General features: G+C 41.8%; 1 protein-coding gene across 7 annotated transcripts in view; it reads right to left on the bottom strand.

Moving 5' to 3' along the window:
- Nucleotides 1-26,054, bottom strand: part of TACC2 (transforming acidic coiled-coil containing protein 2) — a 226,270-nt gene that overhangs the window by 124,720 nt on the left and 75,496 nt on the right. The gene's annotated exons all lie outside the window — the stretch shown is intronic.

Here is a 26,054-nt window from a genome sequence, read left to right as displayed (position 1 = left end):
CCAGTTCCCTTTTAAACAGTGTTATAGTCCCAGCCTTCACAACCTCCTCAGGTAAGGAGTTCCACAAGTTGACTGTGCGCTGTGTGAAGAAGACCTTCCTTTTATTTGTTTTAAACTTGCTACCCATTAATTTCATTTGGTGACTCCTAGTTCTTGTATTATGGGAATAAGTAAATAACTTTTCCTTATCCACTTTCTCCACATCACTCATGATTTTATATACCTCTATCATATCCCCCCTTAGTCTCCTCTTTTCCAAGCTGAAGAGGCCTAGCCTCTTTAATCTTTCCTCGTATGGGACCCTCTCCAAATCCCTAATCATTTTAGTTGCCCTTTTCTGAACCTTTTCTAGTGCTAGAATATCTTTTTTGAGGTGAGGAGACCACATCTGTACACAATATTCGAGATGTGGGCGTACCATGGATTTATATAAGGGTAATAATATATTCTCAGTCTTATTCTCTATCCCCTTTTTAATGATTTCTAATATCCTGTTTGCTTTTTTGACCGCCTCTGCGCACTGCGTGGACATCTTCAGAGAACTATCCATGATGACTCCAAGATATTTTTCCTGACTCGTTGTAGCTAAATTAGCCCCTATCATATTGTATGTATAGTTGGGATTATTTTTTCCAATGTGCATTACTTTACATTTATCCACATTAAATTTCATTTGCCATTTTGTTGCCTAATCGCTTAGTTTTGTGAGATCTTTTTGAAGTTCATCACAATCTGCTTTGGTCTTAACTATCTTGAGTAGTTTAGTATCATCTGCAAACTTTGCCAGCTCACTGTTTACCCCTTTCTCCAGATCATTTATAAATAAATTGAATAGGATTGGTCCTAGGACTGACCCTTGGGGAACACCACTAGTTACCCCTCTCCATTCTGAGAATTTACCATTAATTCCTACCCTTTGTTCCCTGTCTTTTAACCAGTTCTCAATCCATGAAAGGACCTTCCCTTTTATCCCATGACAGCTAAATTTAAATAAGAGCCTTTGGTGAGGGACCTTGTCAAAGGCTTTCTGGAAATCTAAGTACACTATGTCCACTGGATCCCCCTTGTCCACATGTTTGTTGACCCCTTCAAAGAACTCTAATAGATTAGTAAGACACGATTTCCCTTTACAGAAACCATGTTGACTATTGCTCAACAGTTTAGGTTTTTCTATGTGTCTGACAATTTTATTCTTAACTATTGTTTCGACTAATTTGCCCAGTACCGACGTTAGACTTACCAGTCTGTAATTGCTGGGATCACCTCTAGGGCCTTTTTTAAATATTGGCGTTACATTAGCTAACTTCCAGTCATTGGGTACCGAAGCCGATTTAAAGGACAGGTTACAAAACTGAGGGTATGGCTACACTTGACATTTCAAAGCGCTGCCGGGGCAGCGCTGCAGGAGCGCTGCTGCGGCAGCGCTTTGAAGTGTGAGTGTAGTCGGAGCGCCAGCGCTGCACGTAAACCACATTCATTACGGGTGTAGCTTGCAGCGCTGGGAGCCGCGCTCCCACCGCTGCAGCATTGATTACACTGAGGCTTTACAGCGCTGTATCTTGCAGCGCTCAGGGGGGTGTTTTTTCACACCCCTGAGTGCGAAAGTTGCAGCACTGTAAAGCGCCAGTGTAGCCATGGCCTTAGTTAATAGTTCCGCAACTTCACATTTGAGTTCTTTCAGAACTCTTGGATGAATGCCATCTGGTCCCGGTGACTTATTAATGTTGAGTTAATCAATTAATTCCAAAACCTTCTCTAGTGACACTTCTGTGTGTGACAGTTCCTCAGATTTGTCAGCTACAAAAGCCGGCTCAGGTTTGGGAATATCCCTAACATCCTCAGCCGTGAAGACTGAAGCAAAGAATCCATTTAGTTTCTCCGCAATAACTTTATCGTCTTTAAACGCTCCTTTTGTATTTCGATCATCAAGGGGACCCACTGGTTGTTTAGCAGGCTTCCTGCTTTTGATGTACTTAAAAAACATTTTGTTATTACCTTTGGAGTTTTTGGCTAGCCGTTCTTCAAACTCCTCTTTGGCTTTTCTTATTACACTCTTGCACTTAAGCTGGCAGCATCTGTGCTCCTTTCTATTTGCCTCTCTAGGATTTGACTTCCACTTTTTAAAGGAAGTCTTTTTATCTCTCGCTGCTTCTTTTACATGGTTGTTAAGCCACAGTGGCTCTTTTTGAGTTCTTTTACTGTATTTCTTAATTTGGGGTATACATTGAAGTTGGGTCTCTATTACAGTGTCTTTAAAAAGGGCCCTTGCAACTTGCAGGGATTTCACTTTAGTCACTGTAACTTTTAACTTTTGTTTAACTAACCCCCTCATTTTTGTATAGTTGCCTCTTTTGAAATGAAATGCCACAGTGTTGGGCTGTTGAGGTGTTCTTCCCCCCACAGGGATGTTGAATGTTATTGTATTATGGTCACTATTTCCAAGCGGTCCTGCTATATTTACCTTTTAGACCAGCTCCTGCACTCCACTCAGGATTAAATCTAGAGTTGCCTCTTCCCTTGTGGGTTCCCGTACCAGCTGCTCCATGAAGCAGTCATTTAAAGTATCAAGAAATTTTATCTCTGCATTTCATCCTGAAGTGAAATGTTCCCTGTCAATATGGGGATAATTGAAATCCCTCACTATTACTGGGTTCTTAATTTTGATAGCCTCTCTAATTTCCCTTAGCATTGCATCATCACTACTGTCCTGGTCAGGTGGTCGATAATAGATCCCTAATGTTATATTTTTATTAGAGCATGAAATTTCTATCCATAGCGATTCTATGGAATGTGTGGATTCACTTAAGATTTTTACTTCATTTGAATCTACATTTACTTTCACATATAGTGCCACTCCTCCCCCTGCATGACCTGTTCTGTCCTTCCGATATATTTAGTACCCCAGAATGATTGTGTCCCATTGATTGCTCTCAGTCCACCAGGTTTCTGTGATGCCTATTATATCAATTTCCTCCTTTATCACAAGGCACTCTAGTTCACCCATCTTATTATTTAGACTTCTAGCATTTGTGTACAAGCATTTTAAAAACTTGTCTCTGTTTATTTGTCTGCCCTTTTCTGATGTGCCAGATTCTTTTTTATGTGACTGTTTATCATCTGATCCGACCCTTACATTATCCTCTTCCGTCCTCTGTTCCTGACTACAACCTGGAGATTCGCTATCATCAGACTCTCGCCTAAGAGAAGTCTGTGTCTGATCCACATGCTCCTCTGCAGAAGTCAGCTTTCCCTCATCTCCTAGTTTAAAAACTGCTCTACAACCTTTTTAATGTTTAGTGCCAGCAGTCTGGTTCCACTTTAGTTTAGGTGGAGCCCATCTCTCCTGTATAGGCTCCTCCCATCCCAAAAGTTTCCCCAGTTCCTAATGAACGTAAACCCCTCCTCTCTACACCATTGTCTCATCCACGCATTGAGACTCTGAAGCTCTGCCAGCCTACCTGGCCCTGCGCGTGGAACTGGGAGCATTTCTGAGAATGCCACCATAGAGGTCCTGGATTTCAGTCTCTTCCCTAGCAGCTGAAATTTGGCTTCCAGGACATCTCTCCTACCCTTCCCTATGTCATTGGTACTTACATGTACCACGAGCACCGGCTCCTCCCCAGCACTACACATAAGTCTGTTTGGATGCCTCGAGAGATCCGCAACCTTCGCACCAGGCAGGCAAGTCACCATATGGTTCTCCCGGTCATCATAAACCCAGCTATCTATGTTTCTAATAATGCTCAGTAATACTTAGTAAACTGAGGTCTCCAGTTCCACATCTGGGCATTGACAATTGATCCTGAACAAGAGTGCCTAAGGCTATGTCTACACTACAGACCTTACAGTGGAGCTGTACCGCAGCAGCTGCGCCGCTGTAAGGTGCCCACGTAGCCGCTCTGTGCCAACAGGAGAGAGCTCTCTTGTGGGCGTAATTAAGCCACTCCCAATGAGCAGTGGTAGCTATGTCAGCAGAACAGCATTTCCTGCCAACACAGTACTGTCCACACTGGCGCTTTTGTCAATGAAACTTATGTCGGTCACGAGAGTATTTTTTTCACACACACACCCCTGACTGACAAAAAAATTTCCGACAAAAGTGTGAGTGCAGACATAGCCTAAGTTTTAAGTTGGACTCTCTATTTCTGACCCAGTTCTGCTCTCTGAAACATGCCCATATTACTCCCATTGATATCAAGTGAATGGAAGCTTCGTGCATGCCGACTCAGCCAGAACCTGATGCTAGGAAAAGGGTATGAACCTACATGTAATAGCTGGAAGATGACCATATGGACAGATATAATTCCAAATGCTAATATTTCACACCAAAAACAAACCTGACAAATGTTTTACCAGTAGAATGTTCCTTCCTTAGATAAGCTGAGATCTAGTTGCTAAGTACAGTTCAGTTTAAAAGGACACAAGAAGGAATTGAACTGCACTGTAATGATGCAATATTATATTGGCAATGTCCAAAAGTTACCATCTGAATATATCATTTTCATATTTTTTTAACCAAAACGTAAAGTAACAGACTCATACGAGAAAAATAATTGGTAAAACTTCTTTTTTAAAAAGTGTAGGATGTCCTTACAATTGCGTCCCTTACTGAGCTAGTGTTTTCTCCTATTTTTCATTTCCTATTGTACTTATGGTCACATTCTGAATCCATTCATGTTGGTGTAAACAGAGAACCCCCAGTAACTTCTTCCTCAATTTACACCAATATCAATGAGAGCAGAACTGACCCATTGTGCTGAATAAAATTTCAAAACAACAACCTACCACATTTGCCTGTTTTTAAAAGGTGTAATATTATCTTTATGCGGCTATTGCTAGAAAGCTAGATGAACAAAGATTCTCATTATCCCAGGTTAATATCACCTCAGGAATCAGCTCTTGGAAGGAAATGTTTTGCCAAGATGTTGTAGATGCAAAAGTTTTCTAGTTTGGTTGGTAGAAAGGAGTGTCTTTGACTTTATTGAAAAAGGGGGTATATCTTTTTTATTAATAAAATGGATATTGACCTTAGGTGTTATCTCTGCAGTTGGTCATAGGCCATTTCTTAAATGGGTGTTTACAAATTTTTAAAAACTAAGCCCCATCCAGAAACGTGAAACTAGCTGCACCTCTGCTACAAGCCTGCTAAATGCTGGGCTATTAAAGGACTAAACACCTTAATTTACATCTCTATGTCCCCCAGTTAGTTCAAGGGGTCCCACTCTTACAAGTGCTTTGGAAAATGCCAGTGCAGCATTTCTTAACATGATGATACTTCCTCTCCTTTCTTACATGCTTTGATGTGCTGTAGTATAGTTAACATTGTTGATATTTAAAGTATCATCATTGGTATCCATTTTAGCACCTATTGAAATGAATGTCATCAGACCTCAAAACCACTGTTTTAGGCTCTTTGCAAACTCAGGCAGATATGTCTTCATTCATTATACTTGCCTTACATTTTAAAGGTTTGCTTTGGCAATGGAAACAGTGGTTTGTTTATTTTTTAAATGAAAGCTGAACCTCTGGAGAAAAACTGGGAGGTCTGTGTGTGGTCTCCCATCCAACCTCACCATCTCATCTTTCACACAATCCCAAGGTGGAGCACCTTCCTTTTTGGGAAACATTCCCTTCAAAGGGGAAGAAGTTGGTGGATTTTAAGTATTCACTAAGTGTGCAAGTTTAACTAATTAGCTCACCATTGTACACTGCTTTGTGGTATAAAGAGCTAGGTAAGTGCTGAGTATTATAATAATTATTGATAACACAGTTACTAATAGTCTTCAGTAGGTACACAAAAAAGTACAGCATGGGTCATGGCTCTGAAAGCTTCCTCACATTGCCATGCTGATGTACCTTAATCTTCCATAACCTGGAGGGACCAACTGTAGAGGTAAGAAGCAGATTACATTTCCATTCTCATTCAGTCATTTGCATCTCTTTGATTATGACAACAACAGACACCTGTCTCCCTAAGAACAGGAGGCCACGGGCTTGACTGCACTTGCACTTTCCAGTGCTGCAACTTTATCTGTCAGGGAGTGTGAAAAAACACCTCCCTGAGCCCTGCAAGTTTCAATAGTGCAAAGTGCCAGTGGGGAAAGTGCACCAAACTCTGGGAGCTGCGCTCCCAACGCTGGGAGCTATTCCCCTAGTGGAACTGGGGGGGGTCAGAGAGAGCTCTCTCCCGGCACTGTGCCGCAACTAGACAAGCTACGTTAAAGTGCTGCCGAATGTTGCCAGTGAAGATGTGCCCCAAGTCTTTTCACACAGGTCATGAACTGTACAACTTGAAACCCCTCTTGAAACAGAAAAGACAGTAGTGATGCAGTTTATTACAAAGCCACACTGCTGGACATCAGACTAATAATAAAGGGAACCCCAAAAAAGTTCCATCTAGTTCCATAACAGAAATTCTTTTAAATCAGAGCCATACTAGCCTAATGCACCCGTTTCAGATTACCATCACCGCAAGTCCCTCACACTCCTAAGAAGTCTTTCAGGACAACTTTATCTCAGCATACACTCTGCACAGGGTGATCAATAAGGCCTCTTTCCATACTACTGACTGAGTTCTGGGTCGAATGGAATCTACTAAAGAGATCTACTAAAAATTACGTCCAAATTCTGCTTATGGGTAGCATGATTGAAATATTTTTCAAAGGAAAAATACTTCACAGTTTAAGAACCAGCTGCTTACTAACAGCTGCAGCTAGCACACTATAAATTCAGTCAAAAGACCAAAGGGCTCAGTTTGCAATCAGTATGTCACCCGGCTCAGACTTCTATCAACAAATGTCCTTGGTCTCTAGTGTTTTACAGTTTTAATCTTAAGGTATCTGCTTGGCCTTGAGGAGACACATTTTCAAATCACTGCTGGGGAAGCACATACATAAAGTAAATAATGAGTCTCTCAGATGAAGTTTTCCCCAAATTCCTGATGAGCATTAAATATAAATGAATAGCGAATAACAGCATGCAACTGTGATATTCCTTCTATTTGAGAGACTCAAGTCCTGCTTTAATAAAAAAAAATGCAGCTGATTTTGACACAGGTAAAATTTTATTTTTTAAATAGGTAAAAGCAAGGTTTAAGTGGTTTGCCGACACACGTGACACATCAGAGATGACTATAGCTTTGCTTACAAAATTAGGGCTAAATATTGTCTTGGATCTATGTACAGGTCTCCCATTGTTTATCCACAATATCTGTACCCTAAAACAGGGGTGCCCAACCTATGGCCTGTGGGCCGCACGTGACCCACCAGACTAGCATTTCATAAGGTCCGGAGTCTGCTTCAAGAAAATGCAGTAATGGATGATTCATAAACATTTTGTCGTCATGTTTACATCATTTTAGTTTATGCAAGTGTGTAAACAGACAATACTGTACCTAGAAACAACCTATCTAAATACTCATGAAACAAGTTGAACTTAAAATATATGACTTTAAATCCTATTAAAACGTGTAGAATCTGTTTGGCCCACACTAGGTTGTGCTTTGGTTTATGTGGCCCTCCTGTGTAATAAGGTTGGGCATCACTGCCCTAAATGACAATTTTACACTAAAGTTTTTAAAAATCTTGAAGCCAGGAGGTTAAGGGGACGGGAGTGAATCCTCCAGGCTGATCAATACACTCCCTTTTATTCCTTCCCCTTCATGTTCTTTCAGTGCAGGAGAGTTGGCTACGGTGCCCTTTGCAGCCTGTCAATAACAGGCTCAGGTCTGCTCTGACAAAACCAGTAAGTGTCCAAGTCCCGCTATCCTCCAGTTATCTGCATATCGCATTGCCGTTCTTAATATCATGCAGCCCTGTGTGACTGCCTGTTTTTAATATATGGTAGATCCAGTCCTGCTTGAAGCAATTAAGGAAAATGCTGGAGAATAACACAAAATACTTATAAAGGAAGAATTGTGTTTGTGTTGTTGGCCCAGCATATTTTTAGAGAAGAGGTATAGGAAGGGAATGTTGTCTAGTGGTTAGAACAGGTCTGGGATACAAGACTCCCTGAGTTAATAGTAATACCATATATATAACCCAGGACTGATATTAGGCTAAACAGTCTCTCTGAGCCTCAGCTTATAAAATATGTGCAACAGTACTCACCAATGCACAAGGCTGTTGTGAGGGCTAATTATATAATGTCTCTAAGTGTCCTGTTAGTATACCACATATTAGCAACATTTTATAATGGGAAGAGGTCCAGTAGCCCATCTAAGTTAGTCCAACTACCTGCCTATATTGATTAATCAGCAAAGAGTCCTGTGGCACCTTATAGACTAACAGATGTATTGGACTGTGAGCTTTCATGGGTGAATACCCACTTCGTCCGATGCATGATTAATGTTCCTTTTATTTCAATAAGTGCTTGGCTCACTCGTCCTAGGATAGGTGCAGAGTTTTAGCTTCTCCTGCTTTCTTTGGAAGTTTACTCCACAAATTAGTTACCCTTGATGACATCAAGGTTGAATTCAGGGCAGAACAGCAAGATAAGCTGCTGTAATCACTCTGCACACCCCAAATGCTTTTACATTTTATGATCTCTGAGATTCCTACAAAGATTATTTAACAGGCTTAAGAAGGAACAAGCCATTTCTGTGCTGGTCTCAGAAGCAAACAGTATCTCACTCTGATAAACAAATCAAAAGTGTTAACTCCACAGCAGTGAAAGACAAATAACATACTCCTTCCTCTATAATACCTCCTTCAAGGACATTTAGGAGAGTTCTCTTAAGCGTCACAGCAGAAGGACAGCAACTACTAAAGTTAGCTCTCCATAGTATACACCAGAGTCAGGTTTTTCTAAAAAAGGCCTATCTAATAAGCAATTTACTACATTCAAACAGTAACACAACGTTTATAAGTATTTGATTAAGACACTTACAAACGGGCTAAACCCAGGGATGCTTAAACCCCTACAGGCTGGCTCCAATGTGGTCAGGCAGATATTAGCAATGAACCATTTAAGTGTTTACTTTTTTATGCCTTTTAATAAACAGGTGATATCATTGCCAGTTACTGACCAATTTGCTTATTCACCCTTATTTCCCCTCTTAATTCAGATAAAATTTACAACCCTCTTTCTTCCAAGGCCTTTCCTCCCCATCCCAGCCCTTCTTGCTGTTCAACAGTTTTCCCGTTGCACTTAGGTTCACACAGGCTTTAACATTGGTGTGTGGGTTGGGGAAGAGCTGTGTTGGCTTATTTTAATTCAGATTTTTTTTTCCTTTCTTTGATTTAACCATCTGCAGTCAGCTCTATCAGTAAAAGGCCTTCTTTTTAGAAACTTCTTATCTCATTTGTTATTCTTTGAACCAAACATTTGCCATACTTCTTTCCTTTTGGCTTTATAACTCATTATTTTTAAGGCCTTCTTTCTACAGTACTTGCTAGTCCAGGCCTTTCTTTACAACACAAATAAATTTCCTTAACCAAACTTAAGTTAACTAATTCTTTAATTTTATACTTATCCTATATGAGTAAAAAATAGAATATGTTGTTCTGAGAAATATAACATTAACTTGGACAAACCTTACTGAGTTTAATACCTTGGGGTCCACTGTATTAAATATCCAATTGTGTATGAGTTATTGTGAGATTGTATGGATCTTCTTTAGGAGAAGGGGGTATGCTAATATGATTCCTCCAGTTATCAGCCCTTTGAAGCCACACCCTGGAGAGGTTCAGTTATACTAGTTCAAACTGAATTCTGCAGGGACTAACAGACAAAGAAAGGGTTTATGGACAAATAGCCTGCTTCTAAACAGGCTCAGGGGTTTTATTCCGATCCAGAAAACGGACTCCTTAGGGAAGGGTTGGAAGGACAGACACTGACCAGAGCCCATGTGGAGATGGGTGTGTGAGAGAAATCTCTGGTCAACTTAGTAGAACACATGTAGGTTCTTTCATTGTTTTTAATATATATTTTTCTGTAACATTTTTACCTTAAGGATAAAATATGCTTGCTTGGAAGAACTGAGTGATAACAGCGCTGTAGCAATTACACCATGTCAGGTCTCTGAGGAGAGGAGAGAAGTGAAGCAGGCCTGCTTAGGCACACTGTCTTTTGCTGGAAATAATACAGTGAAGGCAGGGAACTGTGCAGTCTGGAAATATCCCAGTCACAAGGGACAGCAATGTGGGTCTCTACCCAAGAAAGGCAACAGCTGGGGAGCCAGAAGTCTAGGAATAGGTGCCCTTGCTGAACCACTAAGGAAAAGTACAGGTGCAGTTGCCCTAAACTGTGCCAGCTGTCCATAATATTCCTTCTCTAACTATTCTTTTCTCTACCATTCACCAGAAGCCATAGTTCTTGCCAGGATACCAGTAATGCCTTCTGTGGAAATAATTCTGATGTCACAAATTTATGAGGCCTTCATATGAGGAATAAGCAGCCAGAGGAATTCTTCAGAAACAAAGATCCTCAACCAGAATGTGCATGGATGCTAGGTGAATGTGCAGAAGAGAATAGATTGGCAGCAAGAACCCTCTACCCAGTGCATACAGCTCCGCACAGTGACTGGGCACAATTGCCGTATGTGCAAGAGCACAATTAGTGTCACCTGAAGCATTAGCTATCCCAAAGGAAGTCAGGTGGTAGGAGGGATAAGCAGCAAAGTTGGCCTGGCTCAAAGGACAGCACAAACTATAACTTCCAAATGGTTGGCATAGTAGCTGGACTCCTCAGAAGCTCTTTAAAAAAAGCCTGCCTGAAACACTAGGCTTCCTGAAACCCCTCCTGGGATATAGCTCCACCCTGCTTCCACCCAACACAGTGGCTTCAAGGCACAAGGAAATCCTCTCTGTATGCAAAATATCCTTGGTGACAAAGAATGGAAGGAAGATAAATGCAACAGCTGTATTGAATAGAATCTTTTCAAATGATTTCCTCAAGGGAGATACCCATCTTCTAGAGACAACCCCAACTCAACTTATGTTGCATTTTGCAGTCCCTGCCAGTAATCACAAAATATCACATACTAACTGGAAGAGAATGGCATCATAGTCTCAGCCAATCAAAGCACCCAATAGGAAAGAGTAATTTTCTGAAGTGTTACTTTTCTGGCAGTATTTATGGAAATGCTGACATGATAAAGAAGTTCCCTCAGCAGGTAGTGATGTTAAGTCATAAATTACTTTACAGCCTGAAATCCCTCTCAAATATTCCTTCCAAGCACATACCACTTTGGAAGTCCCTTCATTTTTCTCTACCTGTATACTCAATTTACCATATTAATGTGAAAAAACACAGCTGATCATTAAGATAGAAGAGAAAGTCTAATTGTATGGAATGTTATATTAGTACGATCAAATTAAAAACTACAATTTAAGATGGCATACCATAGTCAGTATGTACTTATACTGTAGTTTAAAAAAGCCTGTAAAGTAAATGTACAGAAAGAGCATCATAGATTAAAATACTTTTCACTATGCCATTTGTAAAATAGCAGTAAGAAGTTGCATGAAATATTACAAATATAAATAATTACACAAGATGAATAAGCATAATGCATTTTCTACATTACTGCCACAAATGTTACAGTTGTATTTCAGCTTTTTAGAAGAACAGAGTACTTAGTCATACTATGATGTAATTTTTATAGAATTTAAAAGTCTCCAATTTATGAATAGTAAACTTGAGTCAGAAGTTTCATTGTGCAATATAACTAACCCGCAAGTCTCCACTGAACTGCTAAACACATGCTGATACGAGAGTCTAAAAGGAATCCAAACACATTCTATGGCAATATCCACAAAATCCAAGTATTTTCAGCTACTTTGCGATAATGATAGTTAATCCACATCTAATTTAAGACTCTTAAAAAGCTCAATATAGAGCTATATGAAAAGACAATATTCTACTCAATATGAATACTGAAAGACATGTTACTCTTCAAAAGTGAATGGAGAACAGTGTGGAAGCAGCAAAAAAAAGTGTGACATATTTTATAAAGAGAAATAAAGAGTTTGCATGGCAGGATAGAAATAAATTACTTTTAATTTTTAATCCCCACATGTTTTTTTTAAGTTATTTTCAGAACTAACCCATACATAAGTTTAGTTGCATAACCATTTTTCTCAAACAATTCAAACTTACCAGTGTCAAGAAATAATAACCAGCTCTGCCATTCCAAATCATCCTCAGCTCAAAGATACAAAATAAAACCAAACCACGCCCACCAATTTAACACAGATTCCTTTATGAGAGCAATTTCTAAACTTCCATCCTTTCAGTCCCGACTTCAAAGTCAGACTTTAACGGGATGATTGACTTAACTATATCCACTGCTGAATCCACTGAAAGTAAAAACTTATCCCAGTCAGCCAAAGAAATATTCCAGAAATCTGTGTTTGGTGCTGCATTTCCAAAGTGCTTCTCTTCTGAATGGAAGGCTGTTTGAAAGTTGAAACACACAAAAGGCCAATGACTATAAAACTGGAGCCGTCTGACAAAGGCTCCTCCCATGAGGCTCCCCAAGGAAAGGCCAGTATCTAACAAACATGCAATTGCTTCAAAAGCATCTGATCCTGCTTGGGGTCAAAGGAATGCAGGGCTGCGTTATTGTGGCACGCCTCTGCATTTCTGGACATTTACACCGCGCTTGAGAGGAAGGGACCTAAGCGATCATTAAGCAAACTGCTCCTGAATTTGTAGGAATTTTGAGCTTGCTCTTTCTTACACATACAGGCTCCCTCTCTCTCACACACACACAGTCTCTCTCTCTCTCTTTCTCACTCACACACACAGAGTAAGCCAGTGAGACTGACACGTGGTTTTCATTCTTTTCTCGTCAGTCTGTTACAAAGTTTCTTCCAAGACTTTTTGAGTCATGACAAGCTGATAGCTGTTTTGAGTTTTCACAACACTTTCCACTCTGTATGACACCAAAGACTTGTACAAATTAAATGATTACAAAATAAACAACAATCCATGCAGCCAAGCCACATAACTTGATATTTAATTTTTAAAGACACTTCGTGGAACTCTTGATTGTTGATGTTGGCAGAGTGCTTGGCCTAACTTGAAAGACGAACTTTCCAAAGTTCCAAGATGCAGGCAAGGTTCTGCCTAGTTTTACTAGCTATTATTGAAGCCTTACTTGTTTAGAGTTGTAAACTTAAATTCAGACCATTTAAGTGTGTCGTTAAATTCCAGAAACATATGCTATAGCCCTGTAGCACAATGAAGCGGAAAGGGTTAGCTGCATTCCTAATTAATCCCTTCAATTGTCTATGGATGTAGGTCACCACAACATAAATATGTCCCTGTGAACATGGAATTATATCCTTATTTTCCATTGATGTTTACTGTTCTGTGGCCGCAGTGTATATACAAGTTGCCAGCAACCAAGGGGTTAATCACTAGGCTATTTTATATGTAAATCTAGTTCATATAATAGAAGATTTAACAGATTCACTGCTCACCAAATGTTGAGTTCGGGTATTTGATATAAATGCTGAACTATAGAGGTTCAATTCAGCAAAGTTAAGACTCTGCAAGGCTATGGCTGTGGAAGCCTGCAGACTCCCACAGCTCAATTGTGGGGCAGGCTAATCCGTGTTCAAGTGACAAAACAGACTTATTTCCTCAGTTTCAGAACTCGATCTCTCAGAACTTTGCCCAGCTCTTAGTCTGGCACAGAACTTAACAGTACTGTACGCCCAGGGTGACCAGACAGCAAGTGTGAAGAATCGGGACGGGGGTGAGGGGTAATAGGAGTCTATATAAGAAAAAGACCCCAAAATCGGGACTGTCCCTATAAAATCAGGACATCTGGTCACCCTATGTACACCTCCTGTTTATGCTCATATGGATCAAGATGGCTAACAGTAATGATGTCAGCTGGACCGCTCTGAGCATGAAGCAAGCAGAGCTGAGCATTAAGAAAAGTCACTAATATTTTCATTAATTCTGACTTGCTTTTCTGTCCAGCCATTTTCACACCCCTCCTCGTTCAATTTTCCCCATAAAGCATTTGCCAATTAGCAGTAAATTAAGAAAAAGCAAAAATCATTAATTAAAAAAAAAAAAAGAGGAGTCCTTGTGGCACCTTAGAGACTACATCTGATGAAGTGGATTCTAGTCCACGAAAGCTTATGCCCAAATACATTTATTAGTCTCTAAGGTGCCACAAGGACTTCTCGTTTTGGGGGGGGGGTGGTTTGCTGATACAGACTAACACGGCTACCACTGAAACCAATAAAAAAAGGGCTAAGCTTGACAAATAAATTGGTTTGCTACAGATAGCTCACTCAGCTCCAGTACTGAGAATTGGCATCAGTACTGACAGCAAGAACTGAGATCTGGAGCAAAGGTAATATTACAAGCAGCTGCTAGAGAGGATGATTCTCTCTCAGGTCCCTTCTTCTCCCTCCCCAAACCTGAGCAGCAGGAAACCAGGAATGGAAAAAGAAAAGTTAATGGGATTTTCCTGGTGCAGGTAGGGGCTCCCAGCTATCCTCTGGTGCATGGGGAGTCAAGGGAGGAGGAAACAGAACAACTCCACTTTCATCTGGAATCCATTTTAAAAATAGCTTTTGCAGGTACACTAGCCCTAGAGGACAGAAGAAAAAAAGGGAAGAGACTGAGTTGCATTAAAGGCTCCTCTCTCCCAACAACCCTTGATCTTGGCAAACATCCATAGCCAAAGCTTATCTGAGTTCTTGCTGATAGGGCCAGTTCTAGCATTTTTTACCAGGACTAAAACACATGTTGCCACCAACTCTCTGCCACCAAAAATATTACTGACTCAAGTCCTAGCTTTCCAACCACTGAAACGAATAAACCACCGACTGACTCTTGAACACCATGCTCACACCCAACTCTGCATTAATGTGAATGAACAACACCGTCTCAGATGACAAATAAACTGGGTAACGATGGGGAGGGGTCACGAGATGATTTTTTGGCTCAATTAATCCATCCCCTCTCTGTTTATTCACTCATCTCTTATCGCAGCTCTAATCCCAACTCCTTCATTCATCCAATGCCATTAAACGTGATGCCCCCAACCTCCTTCCATTGCTGCTTGAGTTCTCCAGCAATTTATTCAATTTATTCCCCAGTGGTCCTCCTGGTGGACATGGAGTTGTTACATAATAATCCAAGAACACTGATAATTTTATGGATACTGTATGTGACCTGATTAGTAAAATGAAGTTACTGTACGGTGTGTTATTAGACATCGCTGTATGAACATACTGATCTAGCTGAACAGGGGACTGATGGAAAATGACCAGGGAAGGAATAAGCAACCTCCCAATAAATTCTCTGTGGGCAACTACAAGACAGCAGCCTGTATCCAGGCTCTAACCGGAAGTTACACAGCTGTTTTGGTAGGAGTCTAGAGATCAGAAGGATATTAAACAGTTAAAAGGACTCTCCAGAAAGCATGTTGAACGTGCTCTTCCTGGTGAGAGCAACTGACCTGGATGGCAGAAACACAGGTCCTGCTAGAGTAGCTGAAAGAAGTTGGGGTCTTTCCCCAGCTTCTGGGGAATGGTAAGACTTAGGGAAGGACCAGCAAGCATATACGGTGTTTATTGTTTTAAGACCAGTTTTTCTCTTAAACGCTTGGGTTCTAAATAATGTAATTCTTGGTTTTAATAGTCTGTCACTATAAACCACTGGACAAAGCTGCTGGAGAGAAAAGAACTGCAGTGCTAAATTTAAGTCAGGCCTGTGAGGTGACTACAGTTAGTACCTGAGGTCTGCAGCTGAAGGCCCAGTCTGAGAATGGGAGAATCATGTGATTCCACACCCAACAGAAGTGATGGCTCAAGGTCCAGGACCTGAGTGAGACTTCTCTCCAGGAGGCCTGGAGGAGTAGTGATGGAGTCAGCCCTTATTCACGAGGTATCCTCCCTCAAGTGAACCACAAGGCCACTAGCCCTCTCCCCCTTAACATCACTTCTCACCAAAAAGCCCCCAAATATTTGCTTGGACACCTACAAGAAATTAGACAAACTGATGATCATTGATATTTATAGGGGAAAAGCCCAAGAAGGAATTGTATGTTTTTATCCCTTCTCCACAGCCTTCATTTATTAAATGGCTTAGATTTAGCTCTCTTCTGGCTAGAGACCATCTCTTATGTTTGGACAGTGCATAGCATGTGTACTACTATAACAAATCATCATTATCGTAACAACAGTTTACGCAGGGGAGTGCGTGTGTGTGTGTTGGGAGGGTAGAGGTATGTATCGTTAAATCTTGACCCCCTAACCCTCAACTGCAAAAGCAGAGTCTGATGCTGGAGAATTGGGAGGCAGCTTGTTCTGTGCGCATTCTGATGAGTTTTAGCACTTTAGTCCCAATCCTGCTATCAACAGTATTCATTTGGGCTCCATGGAGGGCCAGCACACTTGGTACATTACAGGATTGGGGCCAAACATAACCTGTTGCAAACATTCTCCTTTGAGAGAGAGGGAAGTTTATCATTAGCCCCTACCAAGAGGTGGGACTCCTTGTAGCCTGGGTGGCACACTGCACTCAGAACCGCCCCTTTCTTCCCCCAAGTTTTTTTCAATCAATTACCAGACGTAGGTTGGTTCAAAAACCCACACCCCCATCATGGGGTCTGATTTATTCAGTTTTCTAGGAAGGGTGACTTACTTTGTTGGTTGCCCCAGGACACCCATCTTTGGGTCCCTATAAAAGTCCTGCTCAGCTCTTCATCCTGGTTCAGGAGACACGTCTCCCAACCCCCTTCCTGGAGCTGGAATTATGCTTCAAATTCTCACTCCCTCAAAATAGGAGTCCCCCAGCTCTCCTCCTTGGCGCCAGGTCATGAGTTAACCAGTCTCCCTGTCTCTCTTTGAACCAGAGTCCGTCCCCCCGGCCCGCCCCTCCTGGAACAGGGTGTATATACACATCAACGAAACAGACACTCTGTCTCTTCTTCTGTCAGGAGACCTAGCCCTCTTTCTGGAGCTGGGTAATTCAGGCAGTTATTACCTCTCCATATATAAAAGTCTCAGCTCTCTTCCATGATGCTGGGTTATAATGTAAGGCCCGAGCCAGCTTCTCCCTTGCTTGGTCCATTTCCCCTTAATTAACACTCAGGCTAGGAGGATCCATCAGGCAGCATTCTTCTATTGATGGTGTCTGTGTTGCTGTGAGGGAGGATACAGTTGGGTCCCCTACTCCCAGCTCACCCTCAATTGGTTGGGTGAGAGGGGAGCCTTGCCCCCACCCTCTCTGCAAGGCTCCTGGTCCTAGGGCCCTTTGGGATACAGTGATGGGATTTTCTCTCAAACAATAATTATTCCTGGGACCACTTCCTCCCTCTCTCTCAAAATATTGGCTCTTTCAAACCTTAAAGGGCCAAGCCATGTGACAGGTGGGCTGACTAGTAGCAACCACTATCCTTAAGAGAGCAGGCTACCTCATCACAGTCCTATTTTACAAATATGGAAACTGAGGCACAGAGAGCTTAAGGGCCAGCACTTTCAACCTGGGTGTCCAAAGTTAAGCACCAAGTCTTTAATTCTGGATTCAAATGCCTAACTTTAGGTGCCCACGTTTGAAAACTCTGCACTATGTGACATGACAAAAGCCACAGTGGGAGTCACTATCAAAGCAGGGATCTGTCCCATTTAATCCGTGAGACCATGCTACTGAAGCTGCCCGTCCTTATGGCTAGAGGAGCTGCCTCAATGCAAGCAGACATCTGGCTGGAAGCTAATAGTGACCCTAGCACCATTAGTGGTAGCCGGGCCAGCACTCCCTTCTTCAGCTGTGAACTGATTCTGAGGTTTTTCAACACACTATGGCAATATAGCCAGCCTCATGTTTTCAAAAAACTCATGAGTCAGATCTCAAAATATTCCCTTTCTCCCATCCCCGATAAACAAGCTGTCTATGCCCCTCTTTACTGGGTACAAAATACAAACACCCACAGACCTCTTCTGCAGAATGGAACCTTATATTTACACTGTTTCCTATACATGAATACAGCCTCATGAGAACTATTTGTGGTGGCTGAACATTACAGCTGTGCAAATCTCAGCAGTTTTGTTTCTTAAGACTTTGAGAGAACCTCTCTTTCAAGTTAAGTTTTGCATAGGGGTTTGAACCTCCAGAATATCACTGAGTTTCAGGTTTGAGCAAATTTGGAACCATCAAATTTTTCCTGGTCTGGAGTCAGAATGATAGGAAACCAAAGACTTTTGCATAGTTTCCAGCTGAAAACAAAAATTGGCCCAAGCTATCTTGAAAAAAGCCCAATTTTGCTTAAAAGTTTTGTAAAACTCAGTGATCAATCCCTTTGGCAACCCCAGCTGTTATTTGTGAAAAGAAACAAACAAAGGAAGCAAACAAACAAGTAGCAGGACTTTGTGGAGAGGAATCCTACTGCAGAAGTTTCACATATCACTGTAGCATTTTCAACAAATGTAATCAAATAGTTACACAATTCTTGTAGACTGCCACAGTAATCAGTTTAATATTTTGCATGAATGAAAGGAGGAATGAAGCTATCATAACGGGTTAATACCAATCAATTTTGAAACAGACAAATCGTAAAACTACCCCAATCGTTAGAAAACAACCAACTGTATGCACAATTGGGAAGACAGGACTAGAAGTGATTGAGTCCAGACCCTTGCTATGGCAGGCAAGCCTGTGTATAATCAATTTTGCCCTCCCTTTGAAAAACAAATCCAGTTTTCAGTGAGCGCTGAGTTATTCTTAGCTTTGATGCTTCTATCAGCAAGAAGTGAATAACAATGTTATCATAACAACAAATTCCAAATGCTTCACGTAAGCTCATAAAATCAAAAGGGTTTTACTGATTACATTGTTTTATCTTTCATTAGGCAAGTTAGCTGTGAAAACAATGGGGTTCAAAGGAGTAAAGGCAGGTTGGTGACCTTCAGGTGCCTGCGAACAGGAGCATAAAAGCAAGCATGTTGCCCTTCCTTGAGCTTTGCATGGGCTCAGTAAGCACAGAGCACATCATCAGAACTGGAACCTACACTTTCTAGGAACACTGGTCACAGATTGCATCTGTCCACAACATCAGAATAAATCAGTGCATGTGTGGATAAAAAAGAGTGGCTAATTATGGGCCAGATTGGCAACCAGTTTAGGTCCTGTCCAATTTACAGATCTCCTACCTCCTTCGTTTGCTACTGGGGCAGTTGAGAGAATCTGAAGGGCTCAAGCTAAGAACTTCCCACTTTAAACACGAAGGGAATGTTAGGCAGGGCATACCCGGCAAAGAACACTTGATTCTGCAATGCATCCCTGCTGCTGGTCTTTAGGGTGTGTCTACACTGCAATAAAAAAACTTCACTGCACTGAGTCTCAGAGCCCCGGACAGCTGACTCCGGCTTGCGGGGCTAAAAACTGCAGTGTAGACATCTAGGCTCAGGCTGGAGCCTGGGCTTTGTTACCCACCATGAGGTTTTAGAGCCTGGACTCCAGGCCAACCCTGGACATCTACACTGCAATATTTAGCCCTGGTGCACAGCCCCCAGCTATGACCGTGCCACAGGTCTTTTATTGCAGCATAGACATGCCTTTCAAGGCCAAGTGCTAAATTTTCTGTTGCTATCACTGCATTGGAGCAGAGAATCTGGACTGTTTGTTGATTTTCAGACTATGCTGTCAAGACCTATCTATTTTTCCAGGCTCCCTCCACTGGGACTTATCAGGTGGTGGTGAAGGGAAATGAAAGCATTTAAAGTAGAAACATTCTAGAAACCAGAGTCTTACTGAACTCTTTACCAAAAGAAGATCAGGACGGAAGGGGGTCTGATGGAGAGAGTCCTATGGATGGCCTTCAAAGAAAGGAAGGAGGTGAGACTGAGCTTATAAAAGAGGAGAGACCCTGATATGTTTGAAACACATTTAGTGATTAGCCCTTCACTAAATTAGGTCCTAATCTTGAAGGGCACTCAGCATCTTCCAGGAATGTACCCTTAGAGAGTTCACAGCAAAGACACCTACGACTGTGGTGACTAAAGTCTCAACAAACTGACAGGACTTTCTGTCCAAGGCGAGGGGAGGGGGCACCCTTTGTGGCAGGGTTGGAAAGACTTCAGCCTACTAGGGCTGCATGAGACTGATGGGTGACCCCTGGTATGTTTGGTGAGTGTTTAAAGCTGTTTATTAGGTTTTCTCTGGCATGCTTTTACCTTAAGAATAAATGTTCTTGCTTAGAAAGAGCTATGTGGTAACTTGTAACTGCTGGCAATACACCGTTCATAGCCCTTGCACAGAAAGCAATACCCTGGCAGACTGGCTCCCTGAGGATATCACAGTGTAAGACAGAGCTGTGCAGCCTCAAAACCCCTGGTCAGGAGGGAGCTGGACAAGGGCCTCTGCTCAGAGACAGATGATGGCTAGAGACCTAAGACCTCAGACCACTGACCTCCTGAAGTGGACCATGCAAAACAGGCGCAATTACCTTGAAACTGTGACAATAAGTATGCAATACAGAAAGACTGATCAGAACTTTTCATGCAGGTATACAGCACCAGCAGCAAGCAGTACCTGAATGCTAAAGCTTAGCTAATTTTGCCTAAGTCCCAGATGCTATTAACTAGGCACACTTTGGCTTCCAAGCACCTAGGACAATGCCTATTTTGTAAACAGAAAGCCTATCATTATATCAACATGCAGGTTACATGTCATGCTAATTGAAAATTCTCTGATGTCACATTCAAATTGCCATGATTATGGTGCTTAGTCCAAAGTGCCAGGTGAGAATGATTACATACTGCCTGCACAGGATTTGCTTCTCCAAGTACCACACAGCCCATTGAGTGTATCTTCGTGCTTGATAAGGTAGGCTGAGACCAGGGCCGCCCAGAGGATTCAGGGGGCCTGGGGTCTTCGGCAGCGGGGGCCCCCGCTTCAGCAGTAATTCAGCAGCAGGGGTCTTCCGCTCCAGGACCCATCGCCGAAATGCCTCAAAGACCCGCGGCAGGGGCTCCCCGCTGCCGAATTACCGCCGAAGCGGGACCCCCGCTGCCGAAGTGCCAGGTCTTGGGCGGTAATTCAGCGGCCAGGGGTCCTTCTGCCGGAGCAGAAGGACCCCCCCCGCCGCCGAAGACCCAGAGTGAAAGAAGCCGCTCCAAGGACCCAAAAAAACTCTCATGGGGGCCCCTGTGGGGCCCGGGGCAAATTGCCCCACTCCCCCCCTCCCCCCCCAGGTGGCCCTGGCTGAGACACAGAGGCAAACACAAATTTGAGTCAACTCTAAGCATTCACTTACCCTTGAAATTACAAGTGTACTGCCAATTGTGGTCACTGATATTTAGATATGGGCATTGAGCCATTTGCCTGGCCAAATCTATACACCCAACTCATCTGAATATCACTCTGAACATACAATACATATGTTTGACCTTTTTCATACAAAACAATGTCCCACCCATAGGAATTGTCAGGAAGGACAGAGCATATGACCTTGGTTAAGAGTCAGGAACAGAGAAAGGAAAGAGAAGGAGGGAGTAGTTGCAGAGCATAGTCAGAGTGAAAATGGAAAGCAAAGGAAAAGGGAAACACTGGGAATTCTGGATCTTAGAACATCTGAAGAGGAGTCTTTATTGGGGGGCACCAGCAAGATGCAAGTGTGCCAAGATGCAGAAAAAACTGAAACGAAGCCACAACCCAAAGTCACAGAGAAAATGACCGTGTCTATAACTGCTTTTCTCTCACAGGGTTCAGGGCTGGGACTAATCGCTCTTTACATAACAGGGAAAATAGACCTAATTGCAAGATGTCCAAATTTGCAAAGAGAGTACAAAGAGAGCAGCGAGCACTGACATATGGTGAATATAAGGAGGTTGCAAGGTTGAAACATACATCTGGGGAGAACTACCAGGAACATAAAAGAATCAGAAGTGTTTTAGATAAATGAGAAAGAAAGAAAAGAGGAAGGAATTTAAGAAGTCATGGTGCATTGACTCCTCATATATTGAAAATATCACAAAGCAACACTGCATTTCCTAACAGAATGCTTACATTTTATTAAACAGAAATAATGTTTCTCTAGAGGCATTAAGGGACCTTTTAACTTTAAAAGCATATGAAGTATCCAAGTCAAAGTCAGTACCTATGTTAAGAGTATATTTCTCAAAAATATACTTGAGTGTAATTGAAAAATAGCAAGGTCCACCTGCAGCTGGCAGGGGATAGATTAGTAAATGAATATTTAGTTCTTTGCTTTCATGCACTTATCTCCTTTAGTGAATAAATAGATTAATTGAGGTAAAACGTTTAACCAGAATGCTATGATGGATCTGGTTCTCCATTACTCTACACTTTGTGTAGCCAATGCAGTGATATCATGGGAGTTATATTTGGGTAAGGACTACAGGACCAGTTCCCTTGTGATTAGAAAGATAACACTTTACTAATGGCCATTCCAATGAGGGAGAATGAGATTGACAGACTGGAAAACAGAGAGAAAGAAAATGGATGCTAGAGTGCCGGGAAGAAAGGCAAATAGACAAAAAAAAGTCTGATGAAATCAGATATCCTTCATTTTATGTGAATAGCTTCCGCTATTTTTTGTTATCTGTGTTGTAATCCTGAGATGTACGCAATATCTGAAGAAGGAAAAAATATAAAATAGTGAATTTTTAAGTGTGGAATGGAGGGGTGTGGAACAAGGGGAAGCTGCATAATCCCAGTTCAGATTCAAAATTAATTTTAACGCAATGATTCTGTTTTCAAACACCACAGGTCTCAAACAGGCATAAAGTTCCAGCAGTCAGAACCTACTTGAGTGCACAATCTGAGAAAGAGCTATGCATTCCATACCTCACTCAGAAAGACTGTTAAAATATTTAATATTGTATTTACTATGCAGAGGGGAAAAAAAGATCAAGTCAGTATTTACTAAGGAGTCAACATTCTTTTCAGACAGCTTACTAATCTTGCCAATTTCCAACTGCAAGAATAGTGCATGAAAGAAAATTTAAAAAACATGTCTAGGCCAATTTTACTTATAGGATTACTGTCTGGCCTACGTAAATAGAATAAAGAGGGTTTTTCAACTTACCCTGCTCTGACATAGAGTGCTGTGATTTATTTGGCATGTAACAATATTGTTTCGCTTTATAAATGACATAGCTTAATACAGGTATAAAAGAGAATGAAAACCAATGTAAAATATTGGAGGGAACAGGGTCTGCACCATTATGGCATGAGCTTCAATAGGCATCGGGTGCAATTTTCAAAAGCACCTAAGAGATTTAGAGTAGGGCTGGGTAGAAAACAAGAATTTCATTTTGCAAAAAATGCTGAAGTTTTGACATGTCTTTTCATTCCGATGTGGAACGAAAACAAGAAGAAAGAGACGCCCACCCCAGAATAACCAATAGCCCTGGGGTGTGGGAAACTCAAGTTCAAGTCCCTGCTCTTCCTTCCCTTCCTCCCTCCACAAGAAATTCATTCTGCTACCCAAGAAATCTTCCTTACACAAGTTTCAGTTTCAATGAATTAGCGTGTTTGGACAAAAAACTAGCAAAACATTTTCTTGAAAAATTCCCAACTAGCTTAGGAGTACAAGCACCATTGCATAATGCCGTCCAGAACTCCCAAGGCACTCAAGGGCAGCAGGCATGTTGCTAATGCCACTTAAAGAATTGCAGCACACTCGTTCACCACAAGTCAGCTTTGCTGCCAGGTTCAGAGTGGGAGCCATAGCTTCTTTGGGGTAACTGCGCTCAGAAGAGATTGTGCAATCATATCTGCAGTTGTGGCCAGCTTTGTGGCTCTTTACACCCTTCTCCCCCTTGCATATCTACACAATCTAGCCCCAGTTTAGTAAAATGAGCATCTCCAACCCTCTGAATTGTCTGGAAGTCCACTAAAAAATTGGATACTTTGCCAAATCAGCTAATCTATTCCTAGCACCTAAAAGCAGCACATCTGGGAATGACATCATAGCATTTAATCATTAAACCTCCCAGGGTACTTTTTCAAAATTGGATATTGGTTCTGGTGTCCCAGCCAAATTCTAGTACAGCTCCAGAAATGTATCTACAAATGCCTACACCACTTTTAATTGAATACAGGATTTTCTTCATATCTTGTTCTAAATGGTTGTGGTGCACTGCTCAATAACTGCCTTACTCCTCCGCAGAGGTGGAGGCATATCAGTGGCAGGTGCAGTGATTCCTAAATATATATGGGGCCTATGTTATTCAGTTGCACTTGTACAGGAAGTGCCTCTGTATAGGGAACCTCTTCTCTCAGCATACCTATGCGGCAACAAGAGCACAGGATGCCATTCTGGTACTCTCTTGTGCAAAAAAAGGCCCCATCTAATGAAAGTGCTATCACTCCATAGTTCTGAGGATTTGTGGTCTGCTGTTTGGGGGCATGTTCAGGCCTTTTCTATGTATACCTCCTTTTCTCCCCCTAGTAATGAACACGTGCAGGAGGAAAGTAGTAGGTGATGGAGTAGCCATCTGCTAAGCACCAAGTGATCTGAGCAGTACTGCCAACCCCAGGCATTCCATACTCGCAATCCAGGCCCTCCAAAATCATGAGACTGGCTTGGGATTTTGAAAATAATAAAATTTGGGTATTTTTGTTTGGTTCCTGATTTTTGAGCCTGTGGAGTGATATTATTGAGCTATTCTCTGCAGACACAAGGGCAGGAAATTATATTTTTTTCCCTCTCACTTAATCATCATGAGACTCCAGGAGCTAGGGCTTTAAAATAAGCCTACAAACGTTATGAGACTTCCAAACAATGGCAAGAATTGGCAGTACTGCAGGAACCAGTAAAGGAAGTTTGATGCCCCTGGAGAAGAGGAAGGAGAGGATAGTCTCCCTCTTCTTTTCCTGAGGCTTCTGTAATCACCAACAGCTTTGCCTGCATCAGAGACCTGCCAACACAACCCTCCTGTTCCTACTAGTAGTACTTTGCTCCACTTTCCCCCAGAAGCACAAGAATTTCTAGCATAACCCACTCTTCTGAAAATAATCCCTCCACCCAACACTGGACATTAGAGAGGAAGGAATATCCCGTTTACCCAGGCAAGATCTCAGCATAGGTTGGGACTTTTCCTGGTTGTTAAAGGGGCACTGTTTGGATCTCCCACTTGTACCACCACCACAGAAGCAACCACCTAGCCCCTACTTCAACTAGAAAGTAGAGGACGGTCCTGAAAATTAAGAATTCCATCATCTAAAAAGGTGGCTAAAAGAACAACAATAATTTAGGCCCCTTCTATCCAACACAACTGAAGTTTCACTATAAGGTATCTTGGAATGGACCGGGGTTGAAAACTACTCCTTACGTAACACAAGACACACCAATTTCCTTTTCCTAACAAAACACCTATTTCCACTCAAATACCCTGGTTTGAGATTTTTCATGACTGGAATCTCCTCTGCCCTAACGCAGATAGACATCGCAAGCCCAAATTTATGTGCCATTTTCCTCACGTCTGTAAATTTTACCCTGGATATTTGCTATAGCAAAGGGACAAACGGATACCACTTTTTTAAGGCAGAAGATCCTGGGACCGGGATACATGGGACAGAGTATGAAATTAAACAAAAGACGTTTTAGGCTGCATATTTGGAAATATTTGCTAACAATGAGACCCACTGGATTGTGGAACAATCTGCCAAGGAAAGTGAAGGAAGCCCCTGTTCTTGAGTTATCTAAAAATGGACTGGTCAATACTCTCAAACAACAGGGGATAAACTAGCTGGCTCAATAGATTTTTTTAGCTCTATTTTTTTTTATATATATAATTGCATATTCTTAGAAGAAGCACGGCTAAACAAAGGCAGGTTCTCCTCTGGTTACCTTTGGAAGTCCTTGCTGTGTGAAATATACACACAGAGATTTCAAATTGCTCTGCACACAGTATAGCGTATGTACTGACAGTCATATAGATATAAAAGTTACATTTGTGCTTACAGAAGTAGCAGCTGCTTGTTGGTACAAAATACTCATAGTGGAAAAACAGGTGACAATTAATTCAAGTATATGCAAGTATTAAGCAAATAACTTATGAATTGCCAACAGCTGTTCCAAAGACCTCACCCTGTTTGCCACAGGTATTAATTTA

This window comes from Gopherus evgoodei, chromosome 7 (assembly GCF_007399415.2).
Source record: "Gopherus evgoodei ecotype Sinaloan lineage chromosome 7, rGopEvg1_v1.p, whole genome shotgun sequence".
Lineage (NCBI taxonomy): Eukaryota > Metazoa > Chordata > Testudines > Testudinidae > Gopherus > Gopherus evgoodei.
This window is presented reverse-complemented; position numbering and strand designations above follow the sequence as displayed.